The following is a 22665-nucleotide window of genomic DNA, read 5'->3' on the forward strand; positions in this document are numbered from 1 at the left end:
TTTTATGCTTTGCGAGGAGTATGTAACATGTACAAAACTTCAGGGAAAGTCCCACTGAAATCATCAGGGATTAAGGATATGGTTAAGGGTAGCGATTTGCTTATCCCATTCCATGACTTGGGAGGGATTTAAGGGTATGCTTAGAAAAAAATTACATGCTGAAGTTTTAGCTGAATAAGTAACTTTGTTTCTTATAGCGGCAATGAAGAAATTCTTATTTTGAATGTAACAGGAAAATTCCTCGAATCAGTCAGCCAAAGATAATTGCTATTTGGACAGCTCTGAATGCCCATGGTAAGAAAAGTACATTTTATCCAAAGAAAAACACACCACTTTAAATCAGTACAACCTACAGGGCAATATTATTTTTATTAACACTTATGCCGTAATGCTGAAAGTTGTTATACGTTTGACTCAACCCAATAATCACACAACGTAAATGATATTTAAACAGGAGTGTATTACATTGCAAAGATTAATTAACCTGAAGGTTACTTTACACTATTCTTCAGGGCAAAAGGTATAATTTACTCCAAGGTTAAGGCACCTTTACCTTGCCAGAGTACTTTAAAATTGTTTTGAAAATTCTTTTGTTGAGAAGCAAGGCAATAAATTATTCCACAGGACACATTTGGTAGTGCAGAATTCTGCCAGTAAGCCTACTTCAAAAGTTATAAAATACATAATCAACTCTTGCTGGGCCCTCCAAGTGATTATTTGTTTCAGGTCAATTACACTAGAGTAGAATTTCACACATGCACTGCTCAGGTGGGCTCTGTGGGGCCACAGAGATTACTGGGTCTGTCACAAAGCTGAGATGCTTCTTCCTGGTGCCATGGCTTCTGGAATAGCCCTACTCTCTCTCTCTCTCTCTCTTTTTTTCTTTTTGTCTTTTCTTTTTGTATTTTAATTGTTCTGCTTGAGAAGTTAATTAAGCCTATAGAAACCAATTCGCTGCATATTATTAGGTTTTTTTTTTCCCCTATATATAATGAATTTATATATTTACTGTGCAAAAAAAAATATCCAAGAATCTTCAGAAGACATAGATTTATTTATGAAATCTCTTGGGCTACATTTTACATGCTTGCAATTAGTCTTTATTTTCTGAATTCAGAGTACGAGCTGTTTGCGCTGCTGGCCTTCTAGTCAAATCATTAGACCTCATGCTCCAAGCTCTTTGAAATGCTTTTTGGAGGAATATTTGTGCAGTACAAAAGGAATTCACATTGTTGCTTGTTTCATCTCTGTGGACTGCATGCTCAAAACTTGATGTTTGGTGTGCTGGAATTTGTTTTGCTTTGCAGAATGTCTTTGAACAAACCTGCATGAGATATTCCCCTTTCTATAGCAAAGACAAAATACTTCTCTTTTCAATTCCCTTTTCCTTTCTCCCAGTGCTGTTGCTTCTCTCCCGTGCAGAGAACATGATAACATATTTAAGCAGTGCACAACATGACATTTTAGCATTAATCCTTAATGTTATTTTATTGGAATGTGTAAACACATATATTTTTCACTGTCTCATACACCACTATAATTTCTTTTACTCTGTTAAATTCAGACGTAATTTAGAGTGGAAAAATACATTTTAGAATTACACCTGCAGCATGTAGTATTAGTACGAGTTTTCCATAGCATGACAGTGATGTTTCAACAATCTATACATATTGATTTAGGCTGATAATAAACAATTTGATTAGGCTCTATCTATAGGCTGTCATTTCAATCACTGTCACTGGTCCAATAGAGTGGAAGGCAGCTAGCAGACACATATGGCAAGATTTCTCAAAATAAGAAACTCTGGCCTGATTAGAGCCCTAGGTTCAGTGAATTGGACAAGACAGCTCAGCTGCCAGGTTATTAACTCCCTCAGAAAATACTCTGCCTTTTCCCCGGGGCCAGCCTGAATATTCTGATCTGGATCGATAAGCAATCTCCGGTGTGTACAAAATGCCAGCTAGAATCATTTGTCTCAGTGCAGTCTCCTTACAAAGGATAAAACACCTGCAGTATATGGGCTTCTCTCCCTCCTCCCCCACCTTCCCCTTTCTAACTAATGACCCACAGAGAAGGAAGAAGTAACTGAATCTATTCCATCATCAGGAAGGCTCTCTCAGGTTTGTTTTAATGATCACAAAGGCTACCTTTCAATCTTATAAAAATTATAACAGTCATGGTTTCCCTGTGGCATGTTTATGTAAGTAATGTGAACTGCAATGTAATGACAAGTGTACAGATGTCATTGTAAGAGGGCCCTTGGCAAGAAGATATCTCAGAATGTCAGAATTTTAATAAACAGCACACTGCTGGTAGGGCTCTCCTTGGTGGTTGTCTTTTATATTCGTAATATGTGCTGCGATCTGCTACTTGGACCAGAGATTTTTTTTTCAAAGGTGTTTAGCAGGAAAAGCATACTTTAAACTGATTGGAGTAGAATTATTTTGCAGAGCAGTGGTGTTTGCCCGATCTCTTACATATCTTCGGATCTGTTTGTACTAATAGCAGACTGTAGCCATGTAATTTGTACTTTCTTCAGATAAGTACCACAACGTGGGATTTTTGTCTGAGTGATTTCAGAACTATCCAAACCTCTTGGACCCTGGGAGTAAAGTACTTCATAAGATGCCTTACACTTCCCTCTTTTGGTTAGAAAGTGTAGCAGAGAGGAAAGTGCAGTGAGAGGAAAGCCCCTGCGTTAGTACCTCAGACTGCCACATTCAGTCTTTGTTTTAACACTTGAAAGAAAACATGGCTTTGATAGAATGAGAAGTGACTGTGTTTGCATCTGAATTATGCAAAAATTCAGAATCACGGGTGTTGAAACCTGTCTCAGAGAGTGGACAAAGTTAGCACAAAGTTTGCTTTCTTGATGTGTATGTTTGTAACTTGAGAGTTTGAGCTCTGATTAATCCAGAACTTCTGTCCATTTCTCTTAATAATGAGGCAATGATATGTGCTTTCCCTTGCAACGTTCTGATTAGTGGATGTTTTTGCTGAAATCAACTTCTGAATTCTTACATTATTCTCCAGTGTGTTCTGAGTGGCTCTACTCAATATCTTCTTTGCTTGAATTGAAATACAAGTTAAAGTGCCTCTCTGTTAATATATACCAGTAAGTCTAAAATCAAGTAACTGCAAATCTCCAAATTCTTCTCTCTCTATGGAGGCACAAGACAAAACTTTCTCAGAAGCGTATGGCATCATATGCCACATGTTATCCAGAAATAAAAGCTGAATCTCCTTAGCTATCTATATTCACTATTTACTAAGTGAAGTCTTACACTGTATCTGACTCAGAGTGTGGATTAAAAGACCAATTTTAACTTGTTTTTCTAGGTAAATTCACTGTCTGATATAAATGAATACAGAATTCTGAGTTCCATTTATAGAACTGTTTACCTCCATGCTCCTGTAGAAAACTTCCTTTCAGTTAATATAAACTGGAGATCAATGTTCAGTTCAGAAATAAAGTAGTATTCCGTGTCTTGATATCTCTTTAGAGATTAAAAGAAAAAATGTATTTCAATTTTGTGCTACCAGCACTTGAAAAAGAAAAGAAGCTCTGTGTTTGCTCTCTGCCCTTTCATGCCTGATGTGGCTTTGTCAAGAAGTCAGAATACTGAATTCCAGACAGTTCATGTTTGCTATCCAAAACTTCAGGAAATAAATGTTGCTTTGAGAAAAATATATAAAGTAACAAACAAATGAATAAAAACCAAACCAATGTAAGGAGCAACTTTAATGAATTGATTTCTCAATGCAGAAAACACATTTCCCATCAAGACACTTATTAGAATGTTTATCTCAGAGAAAATGCATACAGTTTATAAGAAAAGCCAATGTTATGTTAATTCCCATTATTATACACAGATAATATTGAGGAAGATAGAACAAAGTGCCTTTAAACCAAAGCCGATGACATTTTTTTTCTTGTTTGCTACAGCTTTATTGTAGTGAAATATGTTCATTTTAGCAGTGGAAAAACGCCCTAAATAGACAGCATAAGAGCAATAAGATGTAACACTGCAGAGCACAATTTTAAAATGATGTGCTCTAGAAGTAAGGCTTTTAGACATTTTGGTTTATGTATTAAAACTTACCACAAATTTGATTGAGAATGAGCCTTTGATGGATATTTGCTGCAGTTATGCTGCATTAGACTCGATTTATCCACCACCTCTCATTGTTGCTATTGATTGATTTTTAAATTAGATGAAGGCAATCAGTAAATACCACCCAATCAAGTCCTAAAAACATACAGGAGATTAGACAATTTAGGGTAATCAATGAAAATATTCTGTGATTTGCTACCACTCAATTTTGACCATAAATTACAACCATAACTTGCAAGTTAGTAAGCCATAAAACAAGTGGATGTGACAAGAAAAACTATAAGAAATGAATTAAGGAGATGAAGAGGAACCACTAGTGTTGTCGTTTAATGAGACAAAATTACTCTTTATACATATCTTGCATTTCTAGTTGAGTCTTGCCAGCCATAATGGAGTATAAGAAAATCATCCCTGCTCTTCTCTCAGATTTGTTTCTTTTTCTTTCTTTTTCTTTTTAATATAAAAGCTGTTCTATTGTTTAACAAATCAGTTTGAGCAATAACTAATCAATCTAATTTTGTTACAGCAAATAAATTAATGTAATTTTATGTTTAAAACCTGCTGTTTGCTAAAGACTCTCACCCACATCATAGGCACATGCAAATGCTAAAGTCGCACTTCTACATGGTGTTATATCCTACAAAGTTTAAAGTGTAGCTATAATTGAACACTATTTTAGACCAGCACTTTGAAGAAGCTGTGCTTGTATGCTTTTTTTTTCCATGATACATTTCACCCATTCTCTATATTCTGACAACAGTCTCACCAGCGCCTAATAACTCACAATCCTTTAAAAAATCTATTTTACAGTTTATTTTACTAGTTGAAAATAAGTGGTCAGGATCCTTGTATTAACGAATGTCAGTATTTATTTGGTATTTCTAGGCGGAATCCTTCCAGTGTGTCTGCTTTAAAAATACCTTGGAAATATTCAAACATTGATATTTGTAGGTTTTATTGGAAGAAATTGGTATAGTAAAGCCAATATTTATCAAAAATCATTTCTGTGCAGAAAGTAGTACAGATGTAATACTGGTAAATGGTATGTAAAAGTCTGCTTGGTTAACACCTGTATCATCTTCTTTAGAATAAGGAGGAACGTTTACTGAAGGTGAACAGAATATTTTAGGGGAGCTCTGATCATAGAAAAGAGTTAACGAAGATGCCTCTGGTGAGGAAAATTTGCAGGCCTTTTCCCATACAAAACAGAAGTTTGACCAGTCTGCAAGTTGCACAGTGAGCTCCCTTGAAAGCTGATGGGAACTGAAAATATATGAATTTATATTTACCATGATTTAATAAATGTCCAACAAAAACAGATTTCACATTAGAATGAAGAAGGCAAAAACCCCACATTAAGAAGAAAACTTTGCTAATGTTACAAATAGAAGGTTAATGAGCAAGTACTGATTCTGTATCAGTGGGTGGACTCTGTGTGAGAGGATCCAGGATTAGAACATCAGGATGATTTTGTGTGGAAATACAAAGCACTTGCTAGAGTAGACAGACGTCTGGCACTAGCTTTAAAAAGAGAGAGAGAGAGGTTGTTGTTAGCTGGTTCTTTTTTTAAAGTTATTTCCTTCTGCCTAGAGTTTCAAAATCAGGACTTGCTTTTTCATGCATGCCTTTGGAACAGGGTAAGTCCACGCAAGTGCGCTGCCCCTCAAGGAAACAAATTTGTCCTTGTCGGATGCTTCCACCTGAATTCTGAAGTTAATGCTACAAAATTGTCATAATTTTTGTTAAGGACATAAAATAAGACTGGAAGAGATGCAGTTCTCAAACATGGTGTTTTTTCCTTTGTAGGCACCATTATTGAGATTTTCCGTTTTAATTTTCATCTCCAGCTTCTTTCTAACAGATTCTGGATCTGATCAAGCCTTTGGGAATCTGGTAGAAAGTTAAGACAACCAGCTAAGTCACGCAGCAGGAAGTCAAAAAGCTGAGAATCTGGATGGAATTTGGCACATTTGCATTTCTTCATTTAAATATTTGCCTGAATTATATTTAAGTTATAGATGTTCATTATTTTTTTTTTGCATCCTCTGGTGTTCTAGACAAAATGATAACATTTTTTTTCAGCGTATCAGAATGCTGGATTCAAACTCATGTTTCACTGAGCTGAAAAATGTACATAGCAAAAAAGCAAATAACTTCTAGTAGTGAGGATAGGAAGTGGAAAGGAAAAATAAATCTGCCGTTCAATAAAGACAGAGACCTGCTCTGCCATTTCTGATTGACTGGTACAATACGGTGAAGCTGGTGTATTCAATATAACTTTGAGAATAATTGCCTAGGAGGGAACTAGAAGAAGTACATTTTACTTTATCATGGTACATAAATAAAAGGGCACAGTAATTAATCATATAACTTACTAAAAGTGCTTTTTATTTTGCCATTTAGTATGCCAGAAAGATCATTTTCTTTAATGTATATACCCAGTATTAACATGATTTAATCCATCATGTTCTGTATTATGAAATTACTTTGTTTTACTCCCTGATCCAGCTGAAGATCATTAACCCACACTATTATCTAAGTCATACATCATTTGAGAGTATTACCTCATATAGCAAAAAAGCTACTTCCCTTGGTTACACGCTCCAACTAAAAAATCATTTTTTCTAGATGGTGCTGACAAGTAGAGCTGCTTTCATTAGAAAGCAGATGGTTCGCTATTTCGATTCTGCTTTACCTCCACATTTGCTCCAGCTCTGAGTTCTTTGCTGTCAGTCACCTCATTGTTTCCATCTACACCATATATTCCAGACCTATTCATAAAATGTGCTAACCATCAAGTTGCCTTCCCCCATGACCTCCTCTTTGAAAGCCTAATGTACTCTGCATCCTCACTTGTTGTAACTCAGTCTTCAAAAAGCAATGAGAGTGAATCTCATCATCTGTACAGTAGCGTATCTCCAACAGTGATGCAGGTGTCTGTTAGCTAGATTGCCAACAGTGTAATTTACACATTCAGATTTGAGGCTGAAGTCACAACACTGAAGAATTTGCCACAGTAGAGCTTTAGGGCAGAGTCTGGCCCTCTATCATTTCTTTCATTTTCTTTTTTCATTTGGCAGTTATAGTTGGTTTAGTATTTTCGCCCTCTGAGTCTATATAACATGTTCTATAGGGCTGTTTGGTAGGGTCAGTAAGTACTAGATTGCAGTAAAAACACGTGTAAAAGAATAGGTAGCAAGAATTAGTGTCCCAAATACAAGTATTATTTTGGTTACATTCAGTTAGCGATGTGTGAATGTCATCTTACAGTAGAGCTGAGAAAAAATGCAGGTCTGGTCAACCAAACAACATTAAACAGAAGTAAATACTTTCTTGAGATTTCTGAGTATTGTGCTCTTCATAATTCCAGCTACTCGGATATTTCTAGTGTAACTAGAGGTGTCAGCTACCTGGGTATAAAAGCACGATGGAGAAAGCCATGAAAGCTGATCTATTCAGGAGCCATGAAAACATAGAGGAATGAGAGGATTTCACATATCTTAAAGAGCTCATCATTTCAGAGGTTTGTGTAAAAAGGGTTGATGTGCGTGTTCTGAGAACTCCATAGCCTTTTTGGTGCCTTGGTGTGGAAGTGAGAATCTCAAAATAACAGTCCACAATGGAAATGAAAAAGACAGTGTAGGAGTTAAGATTTGTTCCAGCTTGCTTTTGCATTTCTTGTTTCCAGATGATGAGAAGTGGATTCTATTTTTTAAAGAATTCTTTCTTTTAGACCATCTGTTTTGTGGGACAACAGTAAGCACATAAATGTTTTGGAAGAAATATCTCAATAATCCAGTGTCATATTATTGCTACTGTATGACTCTATCACTTGGGAGAAGAAAATTAATAATAATCCCTTACCACTAGCTTTATACCATCTTTTTTTCTTCTTCTTTTCTTCTTTTTTCTATAGAGGAGACATAAGATGCAAAGGGGTTTGTTTGAGTGCTTTGGGAAAACTGTATTTGTTATGTTAACAGCAAAGCAGAAACATGCAGTGCTCTTGATAGTCTGCAACTTGCTTTCATTCTCTTGGGATCTGCAAACAGCAGAAAATTACCTGCTTCTATTTATTCAGTCTTTCTACAAATATAGTAGAATGGCCTTCTCAAAACACCCTGCTGAAATTCTAGGCCAATTCTAATGAGTTACCAGAGGTTCTGGTTTAAAAATGTAATTCTAGTATAAACATCCAATTAAGTCAGTTAGGTTGTTTTGAGCCAAAATAAAGATTGGATAGATCCTGAAAATCTTTCTTGGTATTATTATAATATCTATTATAAATAAATGATATTTTGAAATAGTTGCACTTCTTCAAATAGCCAAAGTCATTCCTGTTAGGTTTCAGAATGTCTGTACTTATTTCTAAGGATTAACTTTGAGAAAAAGATTCTCTTTGAAGTGAGAATGCTAAATACTCCCCGTTGCTTAAATAGGAACCCACTTGCCTAATAAGACAAAATCTGTAGAGGTAAGTGATCATTTCATAGCATTTTGTTCTTCATAACCTTCTGTTCTGCTATATATAGTTTGATTTTGATCACTCTGCACTGGAGATCATATTCAAACATTATAGAAACCAATGCAGACCTGATTTACATAGCTTTTTGTGATTTCTGTCCTGTTCACCACAAATTCAGTTTGTATGTCACTTCTGGAAGTGTATTTTTCACTTTCTGTTTTCCAAATGCTTCCTAAGTCATATCAAATTTACCATTTATTATTACCTCCATATATTTTCTTTGTATCATCTGCTGTAATATTGCTTTTATTCATGCTGAAACTCATTCTAGTGCTTTTCAGAAAGTAGCATATATTGTTGGGATGGATATTCGATTTAGCTAACTTAAAGGACAGCCTGTCCAGAGATCTTAAAATGAATCATAGGTGGGATGTGATTTAGAGCAATGATCTAAAATAAACAGCTACATTTTTTCTTGTACAGTTTGCACCAAAATTGTTGGAAGGGCCTGGAACAGACATGCTTACAAAATTCAAAGAAAAGATAATAGATTAGCTTTGGTTCCAAATATCGTCATCTAGATGAACACCAAGGACAATGTTTAGTTATAGTTTAATAATCCATGGTACAAAGAGTTCTGAACAAATTGGGGGAAAACGTAAAGCCACAATATTAAGCAAATCCGAGGCTGAAGGTCAGCCTGCAGGTACAAACTATGCTCAGTTATATTATTTTTAGTGATGACACAATATTTAAGCTATTGAATTTGGCACCACAAACAGCCATGCATATTGTACAGGATGAATAAGTATGCAGTTGGTTGGGGTTGACTTTTACATTTCTGTTTATAAAGTCCACGGACTCTGGTTTACTCTCAGTCAGGTAGAGCCTCAGCATCCAACCTGAATAAACCTCTCCTGAATAAACCTCACAGCCGTAATCCAGCTGTAAATATGACAGGGCAAAAATAGTAGGTGCAGATGCTGCTTACGCATTATGAGCCAGCCTCCTAAAAGGGCAAGGCACGAAGATAGATTATCTTCTCCAGAAGGAGCTGGGTGCAGCTGTCACCAGGGCATTAGAGGTAATGCCTTCTTACAGTGAAGTTGCTGTTGCAGAGCTTTGAACATCAAGAAACTTTGAACTGCCAGAAATTACCAAACTGTCCAGTTTAAAGTTAGCCTGGCCATGTCTATGCAACCTGGAGTGTCGCCCGATTCATAAACAGCCGCACAGTCCATTGCTCCATTGGCAGCACAGACCCTGTTTTTGCATAGTCCAAGAGACAGATGCTGTGGAGAGCATTAATTTCCTGCTGTCCAAACAGAAATTTCTGTGCCACCACAGAGTTCCTTTAGGTCAGGTTGATAGCTATAATAGTGACTCTGTTAAGTGGAAGAACTATCAGTTTCTGCAGATATAATCCAGATATAATCTACTCCTCAAGCTATCAGCTTATAATAGGTGTTTTTTATGGCTGATAACTGCTGTCTTCTGATGGAGATGCCCAAGAGATTTAAGAACTTCCCTCCACTGAATTGCCTCTGTAGAGAAAAGCTAGACTTTGGCTTATGTCAAAAAACTTCCACAATCTTTTTGAGTCTAGGTTTAATCGCTACCTGAATGTTGACATAAAATCATAAAGCATCAAGCCCTTGCAAATTAATTCCAAGCAAAACAAATGAGAAGATACAGGAAACTGTGGTGTAAGATCTTGACAGTTTACTATAGGTGCTCTTCTAATGTTTGTGTGTAAGAATGCCTGTAGACTGAGTGCACAGACACTCCTGCTGCTTATGTAAAATGAGCAGAAATTTCACCTTTTACTATACAGGAATAAAGTCTGTGCAGTCTTTGAAATTTTATCTAAAGCAGTTAAAAGATACAAACCATTCAAAAGAGATAAAAAAAGACTGGGCAATAGCAAATTATTTATGAAAATGTCATTTGCATTTATGAAAAGGGTTCGATTTCCACACATTTTTCTATTTTCAAATAACAAATAACCTTTTAAGATTCATAATAAGGAATGAAATAAATGAAAGAGTACTGAAGGTGAGTCATTCATTAATCATAAGCAAAACAGGGTCGAAATCAAGGACACAGGAGCACAAACTGTAAAAGTAATGGGTTGCATAATCATTGTACTTAATATTAACTACATTATGTTTTTTTGTGTGAGTTCTGAGAAGTTGATTTTTTAATGTTTACATGAAACTAACCCAAGGTAAATTTTATTTCTCAATATTATTTTATCCTAATGGTTGCCCTTCTTTCATAAAGTAGAAGACATGAATTCTGGCTTGTCACATTGAAGTTTTAATAGAGGGGCTTAGCAGGAACTGTTAAGTCTACTGTAATTTTTAAGATATTCTAATTTTGAGTAGAATGCACTATTTCTTATAGTTACATCCCCTTCTTGTTTGTCATGGCTGATCTCCCATTAAGGACATAAATTCTCCTAGAATGAGTCTTTTTGGCCAAAATAAATGGTTATTCATATTTGGCTGTCAGAAAAAGACCAAGAAGTATTTGAACCATTCTGGACCTTTATCCTACAGGAGTTCAATCTGCAGTGACAACACAATATGCAACAAAGTTGTCCGCAATTTACAGGTGACTTTTAGTATTTAAATAGTTGGAATAATTCAAATGGATATTGTAATGATAACAATATCTTCCTCCTCCCACACTCTCCATATTGTATTTCAACTAGAACCATAAACAAGGTAAGCTGGAGGAAGATATGCTGGACTGGTAATGAGCAGTCAACTTATTGTAAAATCACTAAATAGAAGCTTTTCCCCGTTCCATACACATTTATTCTCTCATCTGTGTGGAGCACAGTAATTATGCTACTTTTTTATTTGTTATTTCAGAATTTCCTGGGGGAATTAACAGACCAGGAAGGAAACAAAGAGGAGAAAAGTGCAGAATGAGAACTGTGCTCATAACATACAGGAAGGTAATGTTTTTACCCACAATATGATACTCATTCATCCCCTTGTCAGTTCTGTGTGTCTATAGCTCCCTCTGTGTAGGCCAGCAGTGTTTGGGGGAGCAGCCCTCCTGAAATCCTGGCATGGCTGCCAGCTCCCTGAGGAACAGGGAGAGGCATTGGGTGGGCTGTTCTGCTTTCAGATACCTATGCAGTCATACTGGGGTCTGGGAAAACCAGCTACGTTGGCTTTGGCAGTCCAAAATAGTTTTTTTCCACAGACAAAATTAATGTTGCCCAGTGTTGACCCCATCCTCTTACCGTCACTGAGAATGTGTCAATACAGTGGGACAGATGTTCTCTCTCCAGGCACGGGGACACAGGGTGCACTGAAACTAGGCTGCAGGTGGGCTGATGTGCTCTGGATTCTTGTCCTTCTATGAACTCTGGGAATAGCCCATTTTTGCACTAGGTTCTGGAATCCTCCAGTCCACTCAATGGATTCATGCTCTGATGTAGGCATGAGGTGCACTTGAACTGCTTATTATTCCCACATGGATGTCCTTACTGTAATACAATCTCTGCAACTTTCACCCTTTAGTATGATAAAGACTATTCCACAAAATATTGTAGCCCATGCTAAAGAGGCTGCACTGCATGCTTTGTGGCATGGGATCTATCTCCGAGCTGTCTTTGCTCATTCTCTTTCCTAGCTGTAGTTAATGCATGTTGTTTTGGTGTCTGAGTAAAATTTGCCTACAAATAGAATATAACAAGCACTGCTCACCTGGTGTTTAATGCTTAGACGGAAATCATGACTTCTCAACGTTTCTGTTAACTGCAATTTTAAACTTTGCTCTGCAATTCCATTTTCAAAGAAAAAGAAAGTAACACTTGATTAGAGGTACATACTCTTTCATATGTTTTCTATACCCCTTGATAAAGAAAGTGTCTTGTTTTTTAAATCTTCCATTTAACTGATTTCCTGCCTTCACCAACCTTTCCCAATGTTATGAATTATATTGGTGCTGTAGTCACACGATACCTTATATGTACAAGAAACTATATATAAGCTGCAAGCTGTTGAAAAGCAGTCATTACTGGTGATTGTTTTCTTTCTGCAGAAATCTAAAGTGCATGTTCATTAACGACAAGTTCTGGATGAAATATTTGCATTGTGCGGCTTTAGGGAGGATGAAAATAATCACCACACTTGTTTAAATTTTCTGATGATTTGCATGGTATGCTATTAAGGAATTTGCCCAGATACGTTAAAAATGATCTGTATGTATCAGGCCTGTAACAAAGAAGGCAGATCGCCATACCATGTTTACATGCATATTAGATGCAGGTGGTTTAGATTCCAGAGCAAATAGGTTACTGATGATATTATGATTCCCAGAAACAGATTGCCCAGCACTGCCTTTCCCAGGCAAGACAGTTAAAGGGTTCAACCTGTCACCAGTGATCTTCTGCTTGACAGCTTTTTCCCAGACCGCGGGAAATTTTTCAGTTAGGATGAAATACTGGAGACAAGAAAAAGAACATAAATACTTCCAAAATCCAAGTGAGGAAGTAGGATTTCTCACTCTTGCTTCTTCTGAAGGAGACACGAACAGTTATGAAGACCATGAAGTCTTCTCTGTGCTGGACCAATAATTTCTAACTTTTTTGAACCAGAATATATGTTCTAGGTAATCTTCAAATGCTTTTACAGTATCTTCAGCTCAGAACCAGAAATGCTTTACCATGGGTCTGAGCAGTCTGTCACAATGGAAAATCTGGGGAAAAAATAAGAACCAGATCAGATTATTTTGCCTTACTTGGGTACAGCTGCCCTGCTCCTTGCATGCTGTCTTACACAAATAAGCTCTCCAAAACTGAGCTGTGCCCCCGCCATACCTCCCAGAAGCCCTTATTACAGAGCTGTTTTGCTTTCAGAGACCATTCTGAAAGCCAGGCTGAGTAGTTATATTATGTCCAAAAGTTGAAAGGTGACAAGACAAAAAGCTTGGCTCCTGAGGGGCCTTGGACTTGTTTATCTCCTCAGCATCTTTAAAACTGTAGTTAAAATATCTACAAAATGTATTCATGAAACATATCAAAGATGAAGGAATGCACTTTAAGCTAAAGTCCTATCCTAGGTTAATGATTAATACGCTGTGAGAATTCAGTTTGGTATTTATTGTATCATGACACAAGTAAATTAAACTACAAGCAAGTCATTATCTACTTTTTTTTTTTTTCTTTTAAGGTATGCAGTGCCAAATGATTAACCTCCTTGGTAGAAGGACAGTAAAAACATGGGGGATTTGTTGTTCTGACTCCTTTGTCCATGCTCTGTGTTGTATAAAGGCTATGGCTCCTGGAGAAGTAGGCTTGCTATTTCTAATACAAAATGTTAATTGCTAGACATGTTTTACAATAAATATTTCTGCTTTGATCGCAGTATTAAGAAAAATATGCATGCATTTTACATCTATTCTTCACTTGCTGTCACAGTAAATCACACCTTCTGTCATCTACATGTATACAATGCTGTTTATTTACTGCGGGAATTACCTTTTAAATTACTGGAAACAAAGACCTGGAAAAAATTCATATCTTAAGTCTTCAGGATCAGTTTTTGAGTCACACTGAGACTTATCAGATAGTTTTGTGCTAATTTGAGTTTTATGCATGTTCAATTTTTAATTCCATTTTGTTCCTTCTCTTTGTGACTTACAGAGCCAAGAGTTTAGAAATTGAAAGGGAATGTTTTTGTATGATGATTTGTCAGTCTGTCACAAGTATTACCTCTTGAATGCTTCTGCCTTTGAAAACAGATAAGAGTTGTAAAATTGGAAGTTTGACCATTGTTGAATGTCTTTGAAATTCTACTTCATATTTACAAACATGCCTACTTTAAAATTAGTTTTCAGTGAACAAAGGATGTCACTTTACTTGTTTATTTTTCAGCAGTTTGATATGAAATTCTTAAACTTGTGGCCATTCTGAAATCAAAATTTCAGCCTTCTTAATTACTTGGGAAAGGTGTTTTCCTCACTAGATAAATAGTTATTTTTCTTGAAACAAATGCCCAAGATACTTACAATAAACGGAAATTCTTAGAATTTAGATTAGAATAAACATACTTAACTATCCCACTGTTAAACCTGCAATTAGACCGCCCTGTCTGAAAAGATTTTATGATTCCAGATCTATTTTGCAATTCCCATTTTTTTCATGGCAATCGAGACACCATTCAGAAGCTCAAAGTTCTTTCATCTAACTATTCCTATATGACCAGACAGTACATGGCCAAGTTATTTAGGTACAAATATGACTTGAGAATATCATCAAATCCATTCTAATTTCATTCATGCTGTGGAGATAATAATTTGAAGAGCTAGTTGCAGCGTGCAATTAAGCATGGAGGAAGAAAATAGATCCGTCCCATAATTTATGTCTGCAAAGGTTGGGCTGGATTTGTAATTAATGTTTGCTCCTTTTAATGAAATACTCTAAAGGTCTGCACTTCTGTCATTCATGGAGGTAATTTTTCAATTGATTAGTAAAATAATACTTGAAAAGTAAATGCACCTGCTTTAGCACAGAAATGTCTTAGTCAAGTAGAGACAATGATTGAAGTGCTAAAAAAATATCATTTCAATACAGTAGAGACTGGAGTTTTACTCCTCCAGAATTCAGAACTCCCACTAAAGAGGAAAAAGGAAAAGGTAATTAAACCTCCAACAACTTATTCAGCATGCTTTCATCCAGTTTAATTCCTCAGTGGTTTTCAGCATAGCTAAATACTGTTAGGAACACATGCCTGAACTATGCATTAATATAAGTGAAATATCTCTGGAAAGCACGCATTACAGAAAGACATCATTTTTATATTTATGTACCTCAGCATTTTGGGAGAACGTGAACAAATTATTGAATAGTGTGAATATGTTTCATTTTGTAAAACCACTCAAAATCTTATTGCTCATTTTGCTCCTATTCTGATGTTTTTTCAGACTCAAAGCCTTTCAGGATGATAAAAATTCAACACAACACTTGAGAGTTAGGGTTCTGGAATTGGTGTTTAAAAGTGGCTTGCAGTCTTGTTTCTGCAAAACAACTGCTACAAAATGGATGAAATAAAATAAACTTAATCCGCTTGCTTTCAGGGAGCAGGTAAGTATTTTGTTTTAAATAATCATGCAAGAAAGGAGGTTTGATGTTCTGTTTTGTTGGTTTGGTTTTAGTCATTTGACACAAAGGAAGAGTTACTATCCTTGTGCTTTTGAGAACTCACGATATGTAGCAATGAATGTTCTAGGGATGATGATGAGCCCAACTAGACAAAAGGCAGAGTGCAATTGGAATCTGTGCTAACTTTCTAAAGGGCTGTAAATACAGTAGTCTAAGAGGTTTTGAACCTCCTGTGATTGTGACACGGATTTTGCTTTCATTGAAAAAAAAGTGAATAAATGTGGTAAAACCAGCCCTTATCCAGAGCTCAGCTAAGTGGAGTGGAGTAATCCAGACAGTGGAGCAAGGAGATGTATGTTGTCTGGTAAACAAGGGCAATAAAATTGATGTCTTATACTCCCTCCAGCCAATATCATCACTAGATGAAAAGATCAGCAGATTACTTGCCAACAATTTCTCCCTCTTCACTTTTAAAAACTGTGGTCTGCTTGGTTATGGAGAAGTCATAGGCATAAGCTCATGGAAATATCTCAGACTGTGCTTTCCAAATGGTTGAGCCTTAATGATGAAATGAAATGGATTTAAAGTAATGTTTCCTCCCTCTGTGTTTCCTTATAGATGTGCTTTAGGCTGTGATGTTTGGACCATGCTGACACTGGATGGCTCAGGTGGCAGCTGCTTTGAGCCACCTCTGAGGTGCACAGCTCTCTTCATCCAGTGAGAGGAACCCCAGATTGGACCAGGTACAACTTACATGGTGGCAACACCATTCAATACCTCGCTTTAGGACTCCTTCCCAGTCATGTCCATCCCTAAGAATCTACCAGTACAGAATGCCTGCTTGGCATCTGCCTGCCCTCTTAGGTTCAAGGCATAAGTGAAACAGCATCTAAAGGCTTTTAAAAATCCAGACCTTGAACTTAGTATAACTCCTATTAAAGTCAATGAATGCTAAGTCAGATTTATTCTTTTTGCACACTAGAGAATCAAAAGGTGAAAATCCTGGCACCAGTGATGTTTTGCCATTGACCTAACAGGGTCAGAATTTTGTGCATTTAGACATTAAATGACACTGACATTTCGTCACTGCTTCCTCAATCAGATTGATAACGGTGACCCAGGATGATAATAAATAATAAAAAATCTGCATAATCCATTACTACTGTACCGCTATCCAGCACTGTCTCACCACCTTGTACCTTGTTTAAAGAGGGGGAATAATCTATAATTTGGAGCTGCCTTTATTTTAGTCAGGTCAGAGAAGAATGGAAAAATCAAGGGATTCATTTTTCAATCACCTTATTTAAAACCTCTAAGTAAATGTTTGGTTATTATAACTGAATCAAAATTTAAAATATTCCTTGTGGAAATTAAATTATTCTTTTTCTTTCAATGGCTGTTCTAAAATGTCTTTGTAGTAAAACTGGAAGGTAAATTTCAGATTAATCACTGTGAGTAAAGAGCTTATAATTTACAATGTGAACATTAAAAAGCATATATATAATTCTTTAATGATACTTAATGAAATATTTAATTAAAGGCCGTCTGGAAAAATAATCTTGGATAATCAAGAAATGGGAGGATTAACTGATTTCTGTAATGTACGAGTGCACCGCTATGCAGTAAATGCTCTGGTGAATGGTTAGTTTTATTAGTCTCTGTTTCAGTTGAGATGTTTCACGGGGAGCTCACGAAAAGATCAGACTGAGTCATGCATTCAAGCCCCAGGTTGGAAGCTGTTTTCAGGACTGGGAGTGTAATTCAGTTCAAAATACGTTTGGATACATTTCCATATATTCCTAATGTTCAGGAGAAGTTTGATTTTTGCTGTTCTTAACTTGTCCTACTTTTGGCATAACCAAAACTGTGATAAGAACAAATACTGAGACTGAAGTAGTAGGATGAAAATGTACAGGTCCATGTATGAGATACCATGGGACCTGTGGCCCCACCAAAGTTCTCAGTTGGGAGCTACACAGCATCAACATTTAGGTACAGTAAACTGATAAAATAAAACTACATTCAGCTGCCTGCTACTGATTTGTTTACAAGATTTCAAATGTAAAATAGCAGGCATGCAATCTTGATGCAAAAAATAATACATGGACAGAAGTGTACAAAAAATGTAATTTAAAACTTTGGAAGGAAATAATATTATATACAACATAGCAGCTTTTTAGAAGATTCTTAATGCTGTAGAAGAATTTGGAACAATTTTTTTTATTATTATTATTTTTTCATTTAGAATTGGGACAACTTTACTGAGTTCAGTGGAATTCCCTGAATTTTCTGGGAATTTTTCAATTGCCATTCCTGTAAATACATGGAGATGAACCAAATCAAAATCGTATTCACCGAAACACTGAGACTCACCAAAGAGAAAGAACATTCTCGTCTTATTAAAGAAGAAATTAGGCTTAGCAGAAATTAAATAACATTCTAATTGCACAAAGCTTTCCTTAGATGATTGGATCACAGGTGCAGCAATCTCTCTGCATTTTCTAGGTTAGTAAATACATAGAAAAATTCTCACCTCTGTCTTTTCTGTAATAGACTTTGCCCTGTGTTAAAACTTCTGCCTCTTTTTAGGTTTTCAAAACAGAATTATTTTTCCCATGAGATGATTTAGCAATTTCTTGGAATCTTAGATCTTTTTTTCTTATAAGTTCCATGTTTTCCTTTTGCACTGCATGAAATTGACAGTAAGTAATATTGTAAATATGTACACATTTATTTAGCTGAGATCTCATGGTAACTCATTAATAAGAAAAGAAATTCATGCTTACAGAATAAGCCCATGGAGGAGAAATTGTACAGAATGCATATTTATATGATATATAGAGCTGATGTTTGTTATATGTATAATTCTCTGGAAGCAGATGTGAAGCCCTGGAAAAGAACAGTGAAAACATGAACCTGTAAGAGGAACTATCCAACAGTGAAGGCAATCACAGTGGAGCTAAGGTAATGCTATTAAATAATGAGCAGTAATAGGTGACTGTCTGCAGTAAGCTGCCCTATAAAGCATCTGCTACCTGCTGCAGGCTACGGGATTAATTCTGAAACATGTAATTTAGCAAAGGAGCGAGACTTCAGTCTGTTCAGCAATTGGTGGCAAACGCTTTGGTGTAGGTAACTACATTACTTTGTGCACAGTCACTCAGTCCAGTGCCTTGGATTGTAATTCTGTTTTTTATTTTTGGTAAGGCTGGGCACTCTGTATTCCTCAGAATGCTTCATTAGTGAAAAAAAAAACAACCAAAAAAACACAGAAGTTCCAACTAGTTCCATTGTGCATATTTCTTATCTCACTTTAAACTATGTGTATTTTTGAACCCTGTACATTTTGTAAGTCCATGAACTGTTATTCTGTCTGTGAACTGTCTGGTCAGATGAAAATCACATTGTCCATGTGATTCAAAATTTATGTCTGTTTAATTTGTCAATTTTACTCATTAATTTTGTAATAGAGTCAGATTTTCCAAAATATATTCTACGTAGAAGGGGAAATGTATGCATGGCCACAATCCCTTGCTTGTTGTATATTGGGCAATTGTTTGCCCCAATTTGATTTCTGCAAGTGCTAATCATATTTACCCCTGCATGCAGGTACCCAATTTACATTGTGGTTGTGTTAGTTAAAGATCTCAGCTCCATGTATGATATGAACAAATATATGCAATCCTCCAAAGTTTGGAAGAACAGCTTGGCACTGCATCTTTTCAAGGATAGTACTGGTAAGTAAGTCACCTGCTACCACTTTTATTATTGCCAACATTAAACTGAGAACAGGTTAGGCATTGAGGCTTCAAAAATGTAGGCAGAAGGTATCACCTGAGACCGAATTGTAGTGGAAAAGTCTGTGTTTCAAACAGAACAAACCAAACATACTACAGAACTATAATAGTATCATTATGAAGCCAAACAAGATATGTGGGAAAAACTTTTATCAGCTTCTCAGATGTGATCATGGGCATTTATTTACTAACTTTCAATTATTATAATCTCCATTAACTTCTTTTTATAACTTTTATCCTAGTGATAGACTTGCTACCTTGCTGGAACCAGTGGTTTTATAGCTTGAACTGTACTTGGTGTGTTCATTGATCTAGTACTTACATTTAGAAATGATAAAACCTGTGTGTGAGTTCTGTGCAAGCTTTCTTCTTCAGACAGACAAATCTAGAACCTCCATTATATTCCCACAGCAAAGTGGTGTGAACCTTCCTGTGTGTCAGACTATACTGTCAGTGCATATATTGACTTAACTGAAGTAGCTTGGGCTTTCTACCACTGATGAGACTTTGGTGTCCTATGAGTTTTTTGCAATTGAAAGTCCAGGTGGATTTCAACTCTGGTAATAGTAAGATTTTGACCATTTCTCTGTTAATATTCATGAAAATCTATAGGTCTAAAATAACTGTATACATAATAAACTCTAGAATACATTTATATATATATTTGTCACATATATGGTGAGCCCTTTCAAGTCACTCTGGAGATGTAAAGATATTATACAGTGCAGAATTTTTCCTTGAATATATGAACACCCTGGTATAAAGTAATAGCAACTCTCTTCTTGCACTGTTTTTTAAGCTCTTCAGGTTAGTTTCATTGCACTAAACTTTTGTGTGCGAATCAAACCCTCTCTCTTTATGAGGAATCTTTCTTATTATGTATAACATGTTTTCTTTCTAAACGCAGTGTAAGTTTTTCTAAAAGAGGTGCTTTGCAAACAAGCTATTATGGTACTAAAGAAAACATTGATTAGTTTTAAATGGCAGTAACAATTCAAGTGCATGTAAAGACAAGTACATTTGCTTTTGACGTTGAGCCTCTATATTTAATAATTGAAGGAAAAAATACGATAAAGTTCAATAGAGGAAGCTTCTGTAAAATGCATTATACAATAATGTACAACTGCTTTGAGTACAATTGCCTTACCAGATGATATTATGGCTTTCACTTTTTTAAAACAAAATATTTATTATTTTCTTATTTGGAAATATTCATTATTTGAAAAGGTACAGGCTCTGGTTGTTGATTCAGGAGACTAAAAACTCAAGACATCATCAGAAAGAATTAAAGTAAATATGGTGGCCAGCTCAATTAATCTGTTCATCCTTGGTCTAGTCAACACTGGTTTTACATGTTTTTAGGGGATTTATTTCTAAGTTCCTCCAGTTTAGTTGTGTTCACTTAATATACACAAAACCAGACTTATAGAAACAGATTTTTCCTATGTATACCATGCAGGTAGGTTTACAAATGTTCTTGATTCTTTTTGTATCTGCTGATTGTACAAGTCGATTGCTGTGTATATCAGAACCTAGCTGCATTATTCTAATACCCTGTGTGCTCAAAAACCCACTACTATTACTTAATTTATTTAGTTAGTTAGTTTGCATCACCACTTAATCCTTTTAGCTCATGGAAGTAAAGTAAAAGCAAGTGCTGTAAACTCATATCAATGTAAACTCATATCAAATATCAGAAAAAATGGAAATAGCATATAGATATAGGTATATGTGATAGATATAGATATGGCACAGAAAGAGAAGAGAATGGTAGGACATGCCAAGTTGGCATTGTTGCATAAAGGTATTGGGTTGGGGGCTGGAGAAAGACTAATGAGCATACAAGCAGGAAAGGGGAAGATATAGGCAAAACCACAAAGGATAGGGAGAATGAATTTAAAACAGTAGATTATGACCCAAATTGAAATTCTAGGGACTTCAATGAAATTTTCCATCTAACACATGGAAGACAAATGGTCTGATTCAAAGCTCATGGAGATTGCTGCAGTTCCAGTAAGATGCACCTTTTGTGATTGTGATTAGTTTTGCTTATATGGAAAATGTATAATGGCAAAGGTATGAAAGTGAAACATAAGTGTTAACAATTCCATCGTGTGTTGCAGCTCCTATTTCATATCAAATTACTTAAGGCCACACCATGTATTTTCTGTAGATTCTCATAAGTGCATTCAGACATGTACACACTGCAGATCAGGAATGGATAGTTTTGTAAGGAACTCCAACTCAATAGCATTAAAGATGATAAATGAATATATAAACCTAAGGGGAAAGTGGCAAACTTAATAGTGAACTTTTTTGCATAAAATAACAACTGCTTCCAACATTTTACAAAGTCCTTTCTCAACTTAATGCATGTTGATAAAGATTGGTTGTATATACCATTTCCCTCTCATCTCACTACTGAGTATTTGCGGTTTTTCCTTATGATGTCTATTCCCTTTAAAGTCCAATTTTCTAGTTATACCAGTATTTATTGAAAGCTTGACTGTAAAGTCGCTGTTTACCCAAAGATCTATTTTTATCATAACTGTTTATAATGGTTAAACCTCAACAACTTAAACACTTTACACAAAATAATGTATTTTCAATAAATTGAAATATTAACCAATCATATGTAATGGCTCAGTTCTAGCAAATGGATTGCTGGAAATCCTTAGGGTTTCATATAAATTGAAAACTGTATTGACTGACCAAGCAGCACTCGAATTACATTGCATTTGGATCAAAAAGCATAGAAAAAGTTCTCATTATAGTTCCCTGACATTAATTTGAGCATTTTTATATGTGTGTCCTATTAAGTACTTTAAGTGCTTTTTGATAATTGTGCTTTGTAGTTTTTACTGCACTTCAGCCTATTCCCAGTTCAATTTCCTCTTTTATCCGATGTTTGAAATATTGATTTCTGACAGATAAAAGCAAACCTTATAATCTCAGCAGCATGCAATAAGTGAGTAAGACAGGGCTACGGAATGCATCAGGGAATGGTCATATTTGAAACCGTCTTTGTTTTATTACATTTCGTCAACAGAATTTACTTACCGCTTGCTGATATTTATGTAAAAGCAGGACTCCTGATAGTACAGTGATATTACCAGTTCCTGGTATACTTTTGCATTTAGTAAGATAAAAGAAGAAACTCCCTTG

The 22665-nt window shown here is 35.8% G+C and overlaps 1 non-coding gene across 3 annotated transcripts in view; it reads left to right on the forward strand.

Moving 5' to 3' along the window:
* The window catches only part of LOC107319015 (uncharacterized), a 200968-nt gene that overhangs the window by 103113 nt on the left and 75190 nt on the right, over positions 1–22665 (forward strand). The window contains exons 1-7 of one of the 3 annotated variants that reach the window (XR_014947479.1): positions 8575–8589; positions 11460–11545; positions 15526–15685; positions 16322–16446; positions 17949–18208; positions 18583–18667; positions 19313–19440. This is a non-coding gene — a transcript (uncharacterized LOC107319015). Of the gene's footprint in view, positions 1–8574; positions 8590–11181; positions 11197–11459; positions 11546–15525; positions 15686–16321; positions 16447–17948; positions 18209–18582; positions 18668–19312; positions 19441–22665 lie in introns of those variants that run through there. The other 2 variants (XR_014947478.1, XR_014947477.1) reach the window with 2 other exon arrangements.

This window comes from Coturnix japonica, chromosome 6 (genome assembly GCF_054131305.1).
Source record: "Coturnix japonica strain WE chromosome 6, WE-NBRP24, whole genome shotgun sequence".
In the NCBI taxonomy this organism is placed as follows: domain Eukaryota; kingdom Metazoa; phylum Chordata; class Aves; order Galliformes; family Phasianidae; genus Coturnix; species Coturnix japonica.